This window comes from Corylus avellana, chromosome 2 (assembly GCF_965113065.1).
Source record: "Corylus avellana chromosome 2, dhCorAvel1.hap1.2, whole genome shotgun sequence".
NCBI lineage: Eukaryota > Viridiplantae > Streptophyta > Magnoliopsida > Fagales > Betulaceae > Corylus > Corylus avellana.
The window spans coordinates 40,771,929-40,785,103 of NC_142491.1; the positions used below are offsets into that span (position 1 = coordinate 40,771,929).

The window sequence follows — 13,175 nt, forward strand, 5'->3', positions numbered from 1 at the left end:
GTCAGAATGGTCAAATTGCAACAATTTGAAAGTTTGGGGAGGGGTCAAGTGTCACTTTTTAAACATTGGAGGTCAAAGTGCAAATGAGTGGATAGTTCAAGGGGTAAAATGTATTTTTCCCAAAATTAAATAATTTATCATTATGTCTCACTGAAATTCTTATATCAATTTCTTATACTCAATTTACAAGATCAGATAACTTGCAAATATATATAAGGGGTCCAATGCCTTTCTTCTTCTTCTTCTTCTTTTTTATTTTTTTATTTTTTTATTTATTTTTTAACTAATTAAGGATATATAAAAAGTAACTGCTGAAATATTTGGGGGAGCAATACTAATTTAATTAAATAGGGATACATACAAAATACAACTAGTTATCAAATTAAATTTTAGGGGACCTGCCTGGCCTGCTCCCCTTGGCACCCCTCTTGAACTATGATACTTTGAGTGGTCCATGCAAGTGTTAATTACTTGCTTCATTAATGAAGCCGTTTCACGTGCTTTGAATGGTGAAATATAAACTAATCTACGAAATTAAATAAATGGTTGGTTGAATCAGAAGCAGAAGCAGATGAGGACAAGCCAGGAATCTGAAGGGTGAATTACATTCTACGGGCTAAAATATTCTCTGACTATTAGGTTTTTGAAGTGGGTTTCAATCTCTAGCAGTATTAGGTATTTTACCTAGTGAAAAAGTACAATTCTTTACTTATAGTTTTTTACTACACACTCTAATAGATTATCTATTTCATTCTCTACTTGCTTTAAAATATTATTTCTCATTCGATCTTGTTTTATTATATTATTGTCAACACTTAATTAAAGGGAAAAACAAACACATATATATAAATCATTCATAAAAACAAAAATAAACACATATGAGGAACATTCATCTCACATGCAGGTACTAATTCTTAAAATTAATAACATAAATAAATTTTTTCATCCAACTACAATTGATTTGTTTTCATTCATGCGTTTCTATGCAATAAATTTTTTTTTGCATTAAATTTTTTCATCCAACTATGTGAAGAAATTTTGCGAGTGAGAGAGATAAATTTTGTGTGAAGAAATTTTGTGTTTGAGAGAGAGACGTAGCAGATGTGAAGATGTGTTTAAAAGAAATAAAAGATGTTGGGTGAAAAGATGTGAAATAAAGAAACAATAAACAAAATAAAAATAAACAATATTTTATTCATCTAGTGTGCTACAGTGAATAACTTCAAATTGCTGTTCACTATAGCAATGTAACTATCCTAACTAATGGCAAGCTACTTTGTTGGAGCTAAAAAATGAACTATAATAGCTAAATATAGCTAATATTGATCTTTTAGCTAAGCTACTGGAGATGCTCTAAGAATTAAGTGAAGCTTTAGAGTATTAAGATACCCATTGGGCCATGACACCTTTAAATGAGACAGCCACTTAGAACCAGGACACTTCGAGATTGGAAGTCGAGGAATCAGTTGATTGGACACCGTAATTTAGACTGACAAAACTTGGGATGGGGAGGAAGACAAGCAAGGTGACCTTGTCGGGTGTGCCAAGAGGAGAATACTCTGATGTTTAAGTTGGGATTTGCTTATTGAGAGAGAGGATGATATATATTTCAAAAAGCTGATTAGGTAGAGAATGATGTGTACCTTGTGAATGAACCGTTCCCTTCCTTTTATAGAGTGTTTCTCGCGTGATTGTTGTTTCAGAGGAGAGAATCCAGTGATAATCGATTTGATTTCCTATGCGCTACTCCGTTAGGCAATTGCTCCCTCATGATCTGAGAATACATATCAGGGCGTTCGGGTACACGTGGCCAGGTTATGACCTTATGTAGACATTGTTTTACTGGGATTGGTATGCCTGTTGTCTAGGGTCTAATTGGACTGGCTTGCTTGTAGACTTGTAGTCTTGCTTGAGAGATGGGCCTTATTAGGTCAACCCTGAGCATGGGCGCCCATTACTTGGGGGATTATTTTTGCCTTTTGGATACTAAAACTATGAGTAATGCTATATACTAGCATTTTGTGACTTTTAAAATTACCATTTAATTAAAATTCAATGGTGATCTATCCAAAATCCAATAATTATTTTAAAAGCCACATTAACTTTATGAGGATAAAAAAAAGAAAGATAAAATGATAGTATATAGCATTCCTTGACATATATATACATATGTAGTGTATATAAAGAGTAATGATATATATAAGATAAATGATTGGTGTCAATAGTAAGAAGGACTAGAGTTTTTTTTTTTTTAGTTCTTCAAATGTGATGTGACTTTTAAAATTACAATTGAATTTAAGATGATCATTATTGAATTTTGATTTATTAATAATTTTAAAAGTCACATTATGTTTGGGAGAACTCTGGTCCTGGCCTCCTTATATATTATTACTCGTATATATATAATATAAAACGGGATATGACCTGTGCAACAAAAACAGAGAAAAGGGAAAAAAAAGAAAAAGAAAAAAAGAAGAAGCATGTGGTGACTATAATTTGGAAAGGAATATAATTCCACCTGCGGATTTGGTTAGGGGAGTAGAGGGTGTTTGGAAGTGTAGAAAAGTGCCCTAAAAAAAACAATCACATGGAATTTCTAGATTTTACCTCACTTTAATTTGTGTGCCTTTACTTCGTAATCTCTTCCCTTTTTTTATTTGAATATGATAGGGCCGTCCAAAATCGTTGTTCCTATATTGTGGAAATAAGTTGTCTACGTAGTGGGTGCTAAATCTTCCAATAATGCTATAATTAAGTCATATATATACGTTGTGACTAGCTAGCACATCAATTTGTCCAGCTTGCTATTTCCAAGTGGTCTATGATCAGGGGTGGAACCAGAATTTTGAGTGTAGAGGGACAAATTTCTCGTTAGACTTATGGAGCTAATATAAGGGATTCTCTTGGGTCTTCGGTGGTGTCTCTATGGGGAGCCGAACGATCAAATTAAAGCCACCAAATAAGTGAATGTCATTTTGTAGTTGTACGGTGGGTCCTGAGGTTTGGGTTTCACCTGGCCTGTGAACGAGGGAAGGGTTGAGAGTTGTGGAGGAGGTATTTGGACGAAGAGAAACTGAAATGAGAGGGAATGACACAGGAGGGTAACTTCTCCTCAAAGATAAATGGTAAAAGGAATAAAATGTTACAATGCTGAAGTTTTTTTGGTGAGAGAGAGAAAGAGTTGAAGATTAAATGAATAAAAATAAATAAATTTAGTGGGGACAAGTACCGGACAACTGGAGAATATTTGGTGAGAGAGAGTGGGCTGAAGATAAAATAATAAAAAAACAATTTGGGGGGACATTTTTCAGTGATTTGAGGGGACAAATTTCTAGATTTTGAAATATATATATACGGGGAAACTTCACTTATCCCTCCTATACTTTCGCGCTTTTTGCAGACACCCCCCTATTGTTCAAAACCTCTCACTTTGGTGCATCAAACTTTCGTTTCCTTTCAAATATCCCCCTACCGTTAACTTTTGACCTTTCTACCCCTAAATTTTTTTTTTAAAATTTTTTTTTTTAATAAAAAATAAGGGCACGATTGTAATTTTCCACCCTTTCCGTTAGGATTTAACAGAAAATCCTAACGGAAGGGGCAAAGTGAATGGATACGAAAGTTGGATACATCAAAGTGAGAGGTTTTGAACAATGAGGGGGTGTCTGCAAAAAGCGCGAAAGTATAGGGGGTAAGTGAAGTTCTCCCTATATATATATATAAGGTACATACTGTAGCAAAATTTTAGAAAGTTTTAGGGGGACATTCATTCCCCCACCTACACACATAGGTCCGCCCCTTCTTGGAAGTCTGAATGTTGAACTACATTAATTAATTAGCATCATAATGCTAAAGTTCTATTTCAGTTTATTTATTTATTATTATTTTTTCATAATCAGTAAATGTTATGAAAGATATGGCGACTGGCTGGCATCTTTAACCAAAATTTCTAATATGAATCATTTGGCTTGAAATGCATGTTCTTTTGGGTTTTTTTATTTATTATTTATTATTATTATTATTATTATTATTTCTTATTGAAACATTTGTAGCACTCAATGCGATTGATGAAGAATTTCTTACAGATTTTTGCTTATCATTTTGATCGATGTTGATAGTTGCCTTTTAAGACTGTAATCGAGCTAAATATTAAATGTTCAAGTTTGGTTCACTTAATTTCGTTTAGCATGTCACTTTATAGTAGCCGATTTTGCATTGTGAGATCTTCCCTTACTAATTTTTGTTTTCCTATGCTTTCATAATGTTTTTCTTGGGATGTTTCATATTGTAATTTTATGTTATATTCCCAACATTGCGGGGGTGCAAATTTATCATTGACGGCCGCTCAACATAGTGCGATACTCTTAATTAAAAAACGGAAAACATAAAACATAAAACTTTAAACAATAGTATTACCTTTCAAGATCATCAAACATGCAAGCGAGAATATAGAGCTGCTCTTAGATTCATGCGACTCTTATCATCCCTAGATTATGCTCTTGTTGCAATGACGTCTGGTTTAATGTTGTGATTAAAATCTGCAACTTGTGAGGGTTCTAGCAAAGTGATATCGTAGCTATTAAGCATAAGAATGACTGAGGTCATGGTTGGTCTATCAGCTACATTTTCTTGAACACGAAGTAATCCTACGTGGATGCATCTCATTATTTCAGTTGCTGGACCGGTCTTCAGTGGGGGATCTAAGAGATTTGAAGTTGTCCTCTTCTTCCAATTTTTCCATACCTGCAAGATAATTTAAATGTGCGCACACATTAATATCAAGACTCTTTTATTTTGTCAATATGTAAGGGTTCGATCCAAAATCTGTTGTGCAACTCTAGGAGACTTTAATGACTAGGCTAATTAACCGATCTTGGGGGAGTAAAAGTGTATTAAACCCAAAGGTAACTATACTTACATAGCTTAGAAGATCCTCTACAATATTCTCTCTATTTGAAAGCATCTATTTTTTTGCCCAGTCACCATCTCTAGAGTTAACACATCAAAACTAAAGACATCAGACTTCACGGAGAACTGTTTATATCTCTCATATTCTAGAGCTATATATCCACTGCACATCCACAAATAGCTTTTTTTTTTTTTCACATCCACAAATAGTTATTATCACTTTCTTGTTGTTTCTATGATTCAAAGTAAGCATTAACTCTACCTTGTAACGATACTTACAAGGTTCCTACGTACAATTCTATTTGTACTGGCTTAAGTTTGATCAAATTCAAACAATTTTGCCACACAAAAATCTGAAATTTTTGAATTCATTTATGCATCTAAGAGAATGTTGTTAGCTTTAAGATCACGATGAATAATACGAAGTCGAGAATCTTCATGAAGATAAAGAAGCCCTCAAGCAATGCGTCTTATAATTTTGTAGCGCTCCTTCCAATCCAAATTTGCACATTTGATTGGATTTATGCATTTATCCAAGTGTATAATTATTAATTATATTGATGTGAAATGTGCCAAGTCTATTCTCACTAGACATGAAACCCAATATAAACTATTAATGCAATATATATAAAATTAGTTTAAAAGTGCAGCCATACCAAATATGAAGTTATCAAGGCTTGTGTTTGGCATAAACTCAAAAATTAAAATCCTTTCATAGCAAAAGCCTAAGAGCTTAACTAAATTTTGGTGTTGAAGCTTGGCCACCAATAAGACTTCATTTTTAAATTCTATATCTCCTTGTTCAGAATTCTTTTATAACCTTTTCACTGCTATAACTTGTCGATCCACAAGTTTACCCTGAAAAAATATTTTTAGAATAATGCATAATTAACACTCAACAACTTCTAATTTTTTTATTTAACATGTTTCACAAAGACTTGATATATTACCAAAAAAAAAATTCACATCACCTTATAAACAATACCAAATCCACCTTTTCCAAGCTTATTTGCATCAGAAAAGTTTTTTATTGCATCTCTAATAATGCCAAAGTCAAATTGCAAGATTCCACATTTCTAATTAATCTCATCCACAGCTCCTTTTTTTTGGTTGAGTATCTCATCCACAGCTTCACCTAGCAAGAAGTCAACAATTTTTCTAAATTATAAGTGAACCCAACGAACTTTCCAAAACCAATTATTATGCTTAATTTCTGCCAAGTAATTAATTAAGTCGTCATATATATATAGCTAGGCGATCGAGGCAGCTCCATTGAAATTTTTATGGAGAAAAACCATCAATTTCTATGTAAATATTGCCTTTCTGACCACTGCAAGGGCTAAGAAAAATCAATCGTGCACTTTGAGATAACCCAAAGCTTACGAAAATATTTAATTGAAACGGCAGTGTATATATATATATTTGTTGGAGAAGGGAAGGTTTAAAATTTGAGAAAATCAGTGGCCAAAGTATGTATACCAAGGCCACAATCATCTTATTGCATGCAGAATATAATTTGGCAAAATGAGTAAAAGAATTATGGGTCAATGGTATTTCAGTCTAAAGAGTCGGAGTACGTAGGGAAAATTAATGGCTTTCTTAACCTCCCCTTTTATCTTCTCACTGGAGGGGACTTCTCATTTTGGTTTTGCTACTTTGCAATAAGAAAAAGTCAACCCCTAACTTCTCTTCCCTATCTTCTATTTTCTCTTTCCCAGAGTTCCTTTTTTCAGACTTCAATTCCTAACTTCTGCTGCTATGTATTATATTATGTCACAACAATCTTAGTTCTGCCGGCGTCGATCAATTGATATTAGAGCTTAGTGTCTTCTTGGATGACTTTATGCAAACAAACTGAGGTTGGAGAAAAAATTATCCACCTTGGAGGCGTTCATGAATGTCAAATGAGACGTTTAAAAAAAAGTAAACAACTATGACTTTCCAAGAATTTATGATCGTTGAGACTTTTCATGAATGTAAACAAATGACTTCCAATTAGTATTTGTTTTACCCATATATGTGTCATAATTAAAAACTAGTATTTACTAAATTTTTATCATATTAGGCCGTAAACAATTTTTTTTTTTTTTTAAAGAAAATTTATTGCAAAAAATTATTAATTAGAGTCTTATATATGTAGGTTGCGGCCGGGGACCAGCTTGAGCCGACCCTGTAGAATCGTTGGTCTGAACCAAAAACAGGGTCTCATTACTCTCACCAGAAATGCCGGTAAGGCTAATTTTTTAGTGAGCCTTTTTTGTTTTGGGCTGCATGTGAAGATCGGTTTTTTAGCATTTACATCCCCCGGCCTCCCAATCTGGCTTGTCTTTTGAGTTTGATTCTTTCTTTCACAAGTTTAAATACACTTCCTGGAATCTTTCTTGCTCTGCCTATGATTTGAGCATCATCAATGTATATAATACATGGCACAAAAAACTTCTAAAGAAGGTGTTCATATTAATATAATATTTGAAATAATTAATAGCGTATGTTTGTAAGATTTACTGCACATAATTGATGCTCATTAATACAGAAGTTATTCTTGTAAATGAACTAAGCCATCGGGCTTTTCTGAATTTTCTTTTTAAGGTTCTTCCTTCAAATACAACACATATTTTGTTATAGAAAGCATTTGTGAGAGTAGTTGTATGTATTGCTTCCACCCATCTCATAGATGCTGGCCCACAATGCAAACGTCACTTGTTCTAAGATTTAGAAAGACTTTGATCGATCTCTTCAACACAAGAATCTATTCCTATCAGTTGTTGGCAACATTTAGGTCAGTAGGGACGATCACCATACACAAAACTTTTTCAACAATCTTCTCGATGAATCTTGATTCATACATGATTATTATGATTCAAATGAAAAATAGAATAATAAAGTCAGTACATGAAAAGAAAAAAGGAAAAAATAAATCAATAATGAGTCCTTATAGGGTACCATCATCCCAATCATTCGAGACTAAGATGTCATAAGAATCAGCTAACTTATATCAAATTAAACAAGAATATCATTGGAGTATATTTTTACATAATTTTTTGTCCCCTACGCAATGACATGCCATAAATAATTTTTCATGGAGAAAGCTAGTAATTGTTTTATGGAAATTATGGTAAAAATAACATTCTTTCAAGCGTATGACATTCTATCTAAATTAAAGGCAACACTCAATAATTCTAAAACTAAGATCTGACCTCTCCCAAGAGACTTGTCAATATTGTTTACTCCTATGCGCAAACCAAAAAAAAAAGGATAAGGTTATTTTTTCTTTTCTATAGCTCAACTTTACTTTGATCAATTCTCGTCCAAAATTCAAAGAAAAGAAAAAGGAAAAAACAAACAAAAAATAATGAAAATGCACAAGAGTTCGCAACATAATACCCATTTTCAATGCTTTTGAGATCTAAGCCGGAGCATTTCGCTGCTTTACTAAGAGCTTCTCTCCACCTCTGCACCCTCTCCATATCGGTTTGAAACTTCTCTTCATGCCTAGCAAATGCTTCCGCAAAAGTTTCAGTTTGTTTTCGGACATTCGAGGGATCCACGTGATAAAATATGGGAAGAAGAGTTAGGGGTGCAAAGGCGGTTACGGTTAGCGGTTAGTGGCAATAACCGCTAACCGTAACCGCCTTAGCGGTTAGTAGATTTTACTAACCGCAACCGCTAACCGCCTAGCGGTTAACCGCGGTTAGCGGTTAACCGCCGGTTAGCGGTTAGCGAAATAGATAACCGCCCGCTAACCGCTTTTTTAAAATTGGGCTTTTTTTTGGGCTTTTTGGGCTTTCTTTAGGGCTTTTTGAGCTTCTTTTTTTTTGGCTTTTTTTTACCCTCATTTTTTTTTTCTTGTATTTTTAATATCTTCTTGGGCCCAATTGCTATAAAAAGAGCCTATATTGAAAAATCAAATATATTTGACCCAAAATTTACATTTACTTGTACTTTAAAAAATTTTCCTTAAATATTAAATCATAACCAGTTAATTATTTAAATTCTTATCATATTTACTTATAATTTTTTTCTTTGAATTGAACTTAATATCTAATGGTAAATGGTAATGTTCAAACTCCTAAATCCTAAATTCCTAAAGTATCTAATAATGTTTTAATTAAATTGTAGACTTGTAGTTATAAGTAATATATTGTTTAATTCAATTGAATCAATGTGATTATCATTGTACATGAATCATATGATTAACTTGTAGACTTATGACTTATGAGTTATGTCATATTATATATGTATTATTTATTATATATGTATTATTTATTATTATATAATCATATGATTTAATGATCAAGTCATCATGTGATATAATCGTATCAATTATAGTGATAATATATAAATTACTAAAATTATAATGATAATACATTAATACTTAAATTGTGTTTATAAGTAACACATTGGTCATTGTTTAATCCAATGTCAATTACTTAATTTGATATTATACGAATCATATTATCATTGTACATTAATAATATGATTCACTTGAAGTCTTGAATAAAGTATTTGAATTGTCATTGAATCATATGATTAAGTATTTATATTATATATTTATATTACTCATATACATATGTAGACTTATATAGACTTATAACATATATAACATACATTGGAAATAAGTCTCTAGATATTTAATTGTTGTATTAGTATGAATTGGTATACTTATGAGTTATGTCATATTATATATGTATAATTTGTTATTATATAATCAAATGATTTAATGATTAATCTCATATGATATAATCATATAAATTATAGTGATAATATATTAATACTCAAATTGTGATTTAATTATTTTTTCTAAAAAAAATTGTGATTTAATGACCAAGTGATTATATGATATAATCATATAAATTATAGTGATAATATATTAATACTCAAATTGTGATTTAATTATTTTTTTAAAAAAATTGTGATTTAATGATGAAGTGATTATGTTATATGTATAAATATTTTTATAATTATAATTATAAAAATATATTATATAAAAAGGCGGTTAGCGGTTAGCGGTTACGGTTAGTAGACCCAATAACCGCTAACCGCTAACCGCTAGGCGGTTATAGCGGTTAGGCGGTTAGCGGTTAATGCGGTTAGACGGTTAAGCGGTTAGGCGGTTGGCGGTTATAGCGGTAAAAACCGCCCGCCTTTGCACCCCTAAGAAGAGTATTAGGGGTGTCAACCAGGTCCGGTTTCCCGGTTTTGGGCCAAAACCGGAACCGGAACCGGGGTACCCCGGTTCTCAATTTTGAGAAACCGGAACCGGAACCGGGACCCCGGTTAACCGGGGTCCCGGTTACCGGCCGGTTCCGGTATTACCCGGTCCGGTAACCGGTTTTTTTAAAAAATTGATTTTTGGGCTTATTTTAGGTATTGGGCCTAAAATAAGCAAAAAAAAAATTTCATAAGTTGGCTCATTTTTTAAAAAATTTATTAGTTTATTTGTCTAAATTAAAGGGACTTTGTTGTGATTGTTCCAAATAATTAAAAAATAAACCTTAAAAAGTCCAAAAATCCTAAAAAATCATTGTTTTTGCCTATTTGGGCCTTAGAAATAAAAATTTAATTTTTTAAAATACCCTAAACCTAAACCTAAGTGTAAAAAATATTAATATATATAATATATATATATTAATATATAAACATAATAATATATAAATATTATTAAATAAAATGAAAACCCGGTTCCGGTATTCCCGGTAAAAACCGGGTACCAAAAACCGGTACCGGAACCGAGGTACCCGGTTTTTAGATTTTTCAAACCGGAACCGGAACCGGGACCCCGGTTTCCCGGTTTCCGGTTTTCCGGTTTCCCGGTTTTCCGGTTTCGGTTCCGGTTCCCCGGTAATTTTTGACACCCCTAAAGAGTATGGCCCATGGTATTCCTACGATGCACAATCTCCACAAGTTCATCAAGGCACCATCTAGAAGAAGCGTAGCCTTTTGAGAAAATCACAATGGAAATCCTTGATCCTCGAATTGCATTGAGAAGTTCGGTAGAGATGGTTTCTCCTCTTAGAAGCTCCTTGTCATCTCAAAAAGTGCGAACTCTAGCTCGTACCAAGGCGGAGTAGAGGTGATCGGTGAAATTCTTGCGGGTGTCTTCACCTCTAAAACTTAGGAAGACGTCCCAACGACATTCAGAAGTTGATAGAAGGCTTGGCGCAGTCATGTAAAAAGAGTTAGTCCTTGTGGTTGAGTTTGATTGGACTGAAAAAGGAGACAATTTGGTGAGTTTTAGAGGAGGAGTACATCCAGGATATTTTTGCCAAATCAAAATTCTTTTTATAATGATTTTTTTTTTCTTCAATTCTTTTTAGATTTTTTTAGCAAATTTCTAATCTATAGCTAGTGGGAGTGGTTCAATAACCCCCATTTTGCATTTGGGGGTGCCGAACCACCCTTAGTCTGTAGGGATGGTTTGGCTACCATACCCCTTTTGGTTTATTAGGGTGGCTGAATCACCCCTTAATTTTATTTTATTTTTAACACAATTTTGTTTATTTTTATTTTTATAATTAGGAGGTGAATTTTATTCCCATACGACGAGCACATGTTTTATAACTCCAGATGTTATTTACTTTGCGACGATTCAAATTCTAATTCTTCTATAACAAATAACAGATGATAATCAACTGTTTTTTTTTTTTTTTTAACTTACTTTCTAGTTTCTCCTTTGGCTTCATCACTGCTAAATCGATGCAAATGAAGATGGCTAGTACCACAAAAGCAGCAACAGGCACAACTAAAATGGTCGCATTTAAAGTTTTGTGACTCCCCTTATCTGTGAAAACCAGAAATATGTTCACATGCATTAAAACATTCTTAATAACAACAAATTCATGATCAAACACCACAAAGCTCGTCACAACTTATAATCACATAATTTACAATGTTTCAAGCATTACCACGTCCACAGCTGGTACCTGTTGGTGCTGGTGGAAGTGGTGGTGCATCAGTTGTGCGGTCGTAGAAGTCGTAGGTCTCGTACCTAAAATTACAGCTGGGTCTAAGAATTCTCCCTCCTGTTGCCCCACCATAAGACTTCCAGAAGTTTCCAAAAGCCCCACTCAAGCAATTACTGCAATCTTGCTGAGACAAATCAGGAGTGCACTGCACAAGTGCATTTATTGTCCTGCTGCATGTCCTAGTGCAAATTTACGAAGAGAACCACCTGCCGCAGCTCCATCTCTTAGGCTTTCCAACAAGCTCAAGAGGATGTTATTGAAGTCAGCCTTAGCATCGCCTGATACGTTATACACGTTCCCCATAGAAAATTCAGGAGTAGCTTCCATGGTGCTTGATATGTTGCGGTTTGAGTAGCGTAACATGCACTCGTCATACCATGCTATTGCTTCCTTCTGATTGGGACAACGCTCTAGTGTGAGATTATCTATGGCGACATTGAGGCAATTACGGCAATCATCCGGCTTTCTTGATCGCTAAAGCCAGTCTCCCTCCCCATCCCTTTTTTCCATCACAGTACGTTTCACGTACGCCACTCACTCCGATCACCAGTATTGTTTCCATCTACGTATATATATATGCTGTTGTTATAATTACATTATGCTGTCAACTCTTTCCTAGTTAGATAGAACTTAAAAGTCTTTAATTTTCGAAAGGATTTATCAATCCTAATTTAATTCGATGCCTCCTTTCAATTCCAACTTTGATTTCAACATGCAATATATAATAATTTAGAAAATATTTTATTTGTGCGTGTGCAAGCAGGCATGTCTCTCTTTCTATATATTCGTGTATTAGACATGAAAATTAATTTTATTTTAATTTCTCTAATTTATAAACTTCAAAATAAAACAATACAATTAATATGCAGATCAGTCCACATTTGAAATTCCGTAAACCCTATCGCCAAGGATGAAACAAGAACTTCTTATTGATGGAGCCAAAACATGAATTAGAAATATATTAAGATTGAAAATTAAATTAATATATAAAAAATAAAATTAGTATTAATTCGGTGTTAAAAAAAATAAAAGACTCAACTTTACGAAGCCAACGTTATTTTTTAATGTTTCTTAATATAAATATATTTTTAATATATTTCAATTTTTAATGTTTCTTATATATATTTCAATTTTTAATTGATTAAACACTAGGCGCAGTTCAAAAACATTGTATAATCCTTGAAAGTTTGAATGTTGAACTACATTAGGATCATAATGCTAAAGTTCTATTTTCAATTTTTTTTTTTTTTTCATCAGTAAATTTTATGAAAGATATGGCAACTGGCTAGCATCTTAATTTAA

The 13,175-nt window shown here is 33.2% G+C and overlaps 3 pseudogenes; all 3 read right to left on the minus strand.

The window, feature by feature from the left end:
• Positions 1-4,491: 4,491 nt before the first annotated feature.
• On the minus strand, positions 4,492-6,549 carry LOC148587742 (cysteine-rich receptor-like protein kinase 26; annotated as a pseudogene).
• Positions 6,550-7,666: 1,117 nt separating this feature from the next.
• Positions 7,667-11,077, minus strand: LOC148587743 (toll/interleukin-1 receptor-like protein pseudogene; annotated as a pseudogene).
• Positions 11,078-11,802: 725 nt separating this feature from the next.
• Positions 11,803-12,435, minus strand: LOC148587744 (cysteine-rich receptor-like protein kinase 25; annotated as a pseudogene).
• Between the last annotated feature and the right edge of the window lie 740 nt (positions 12,436-13,175).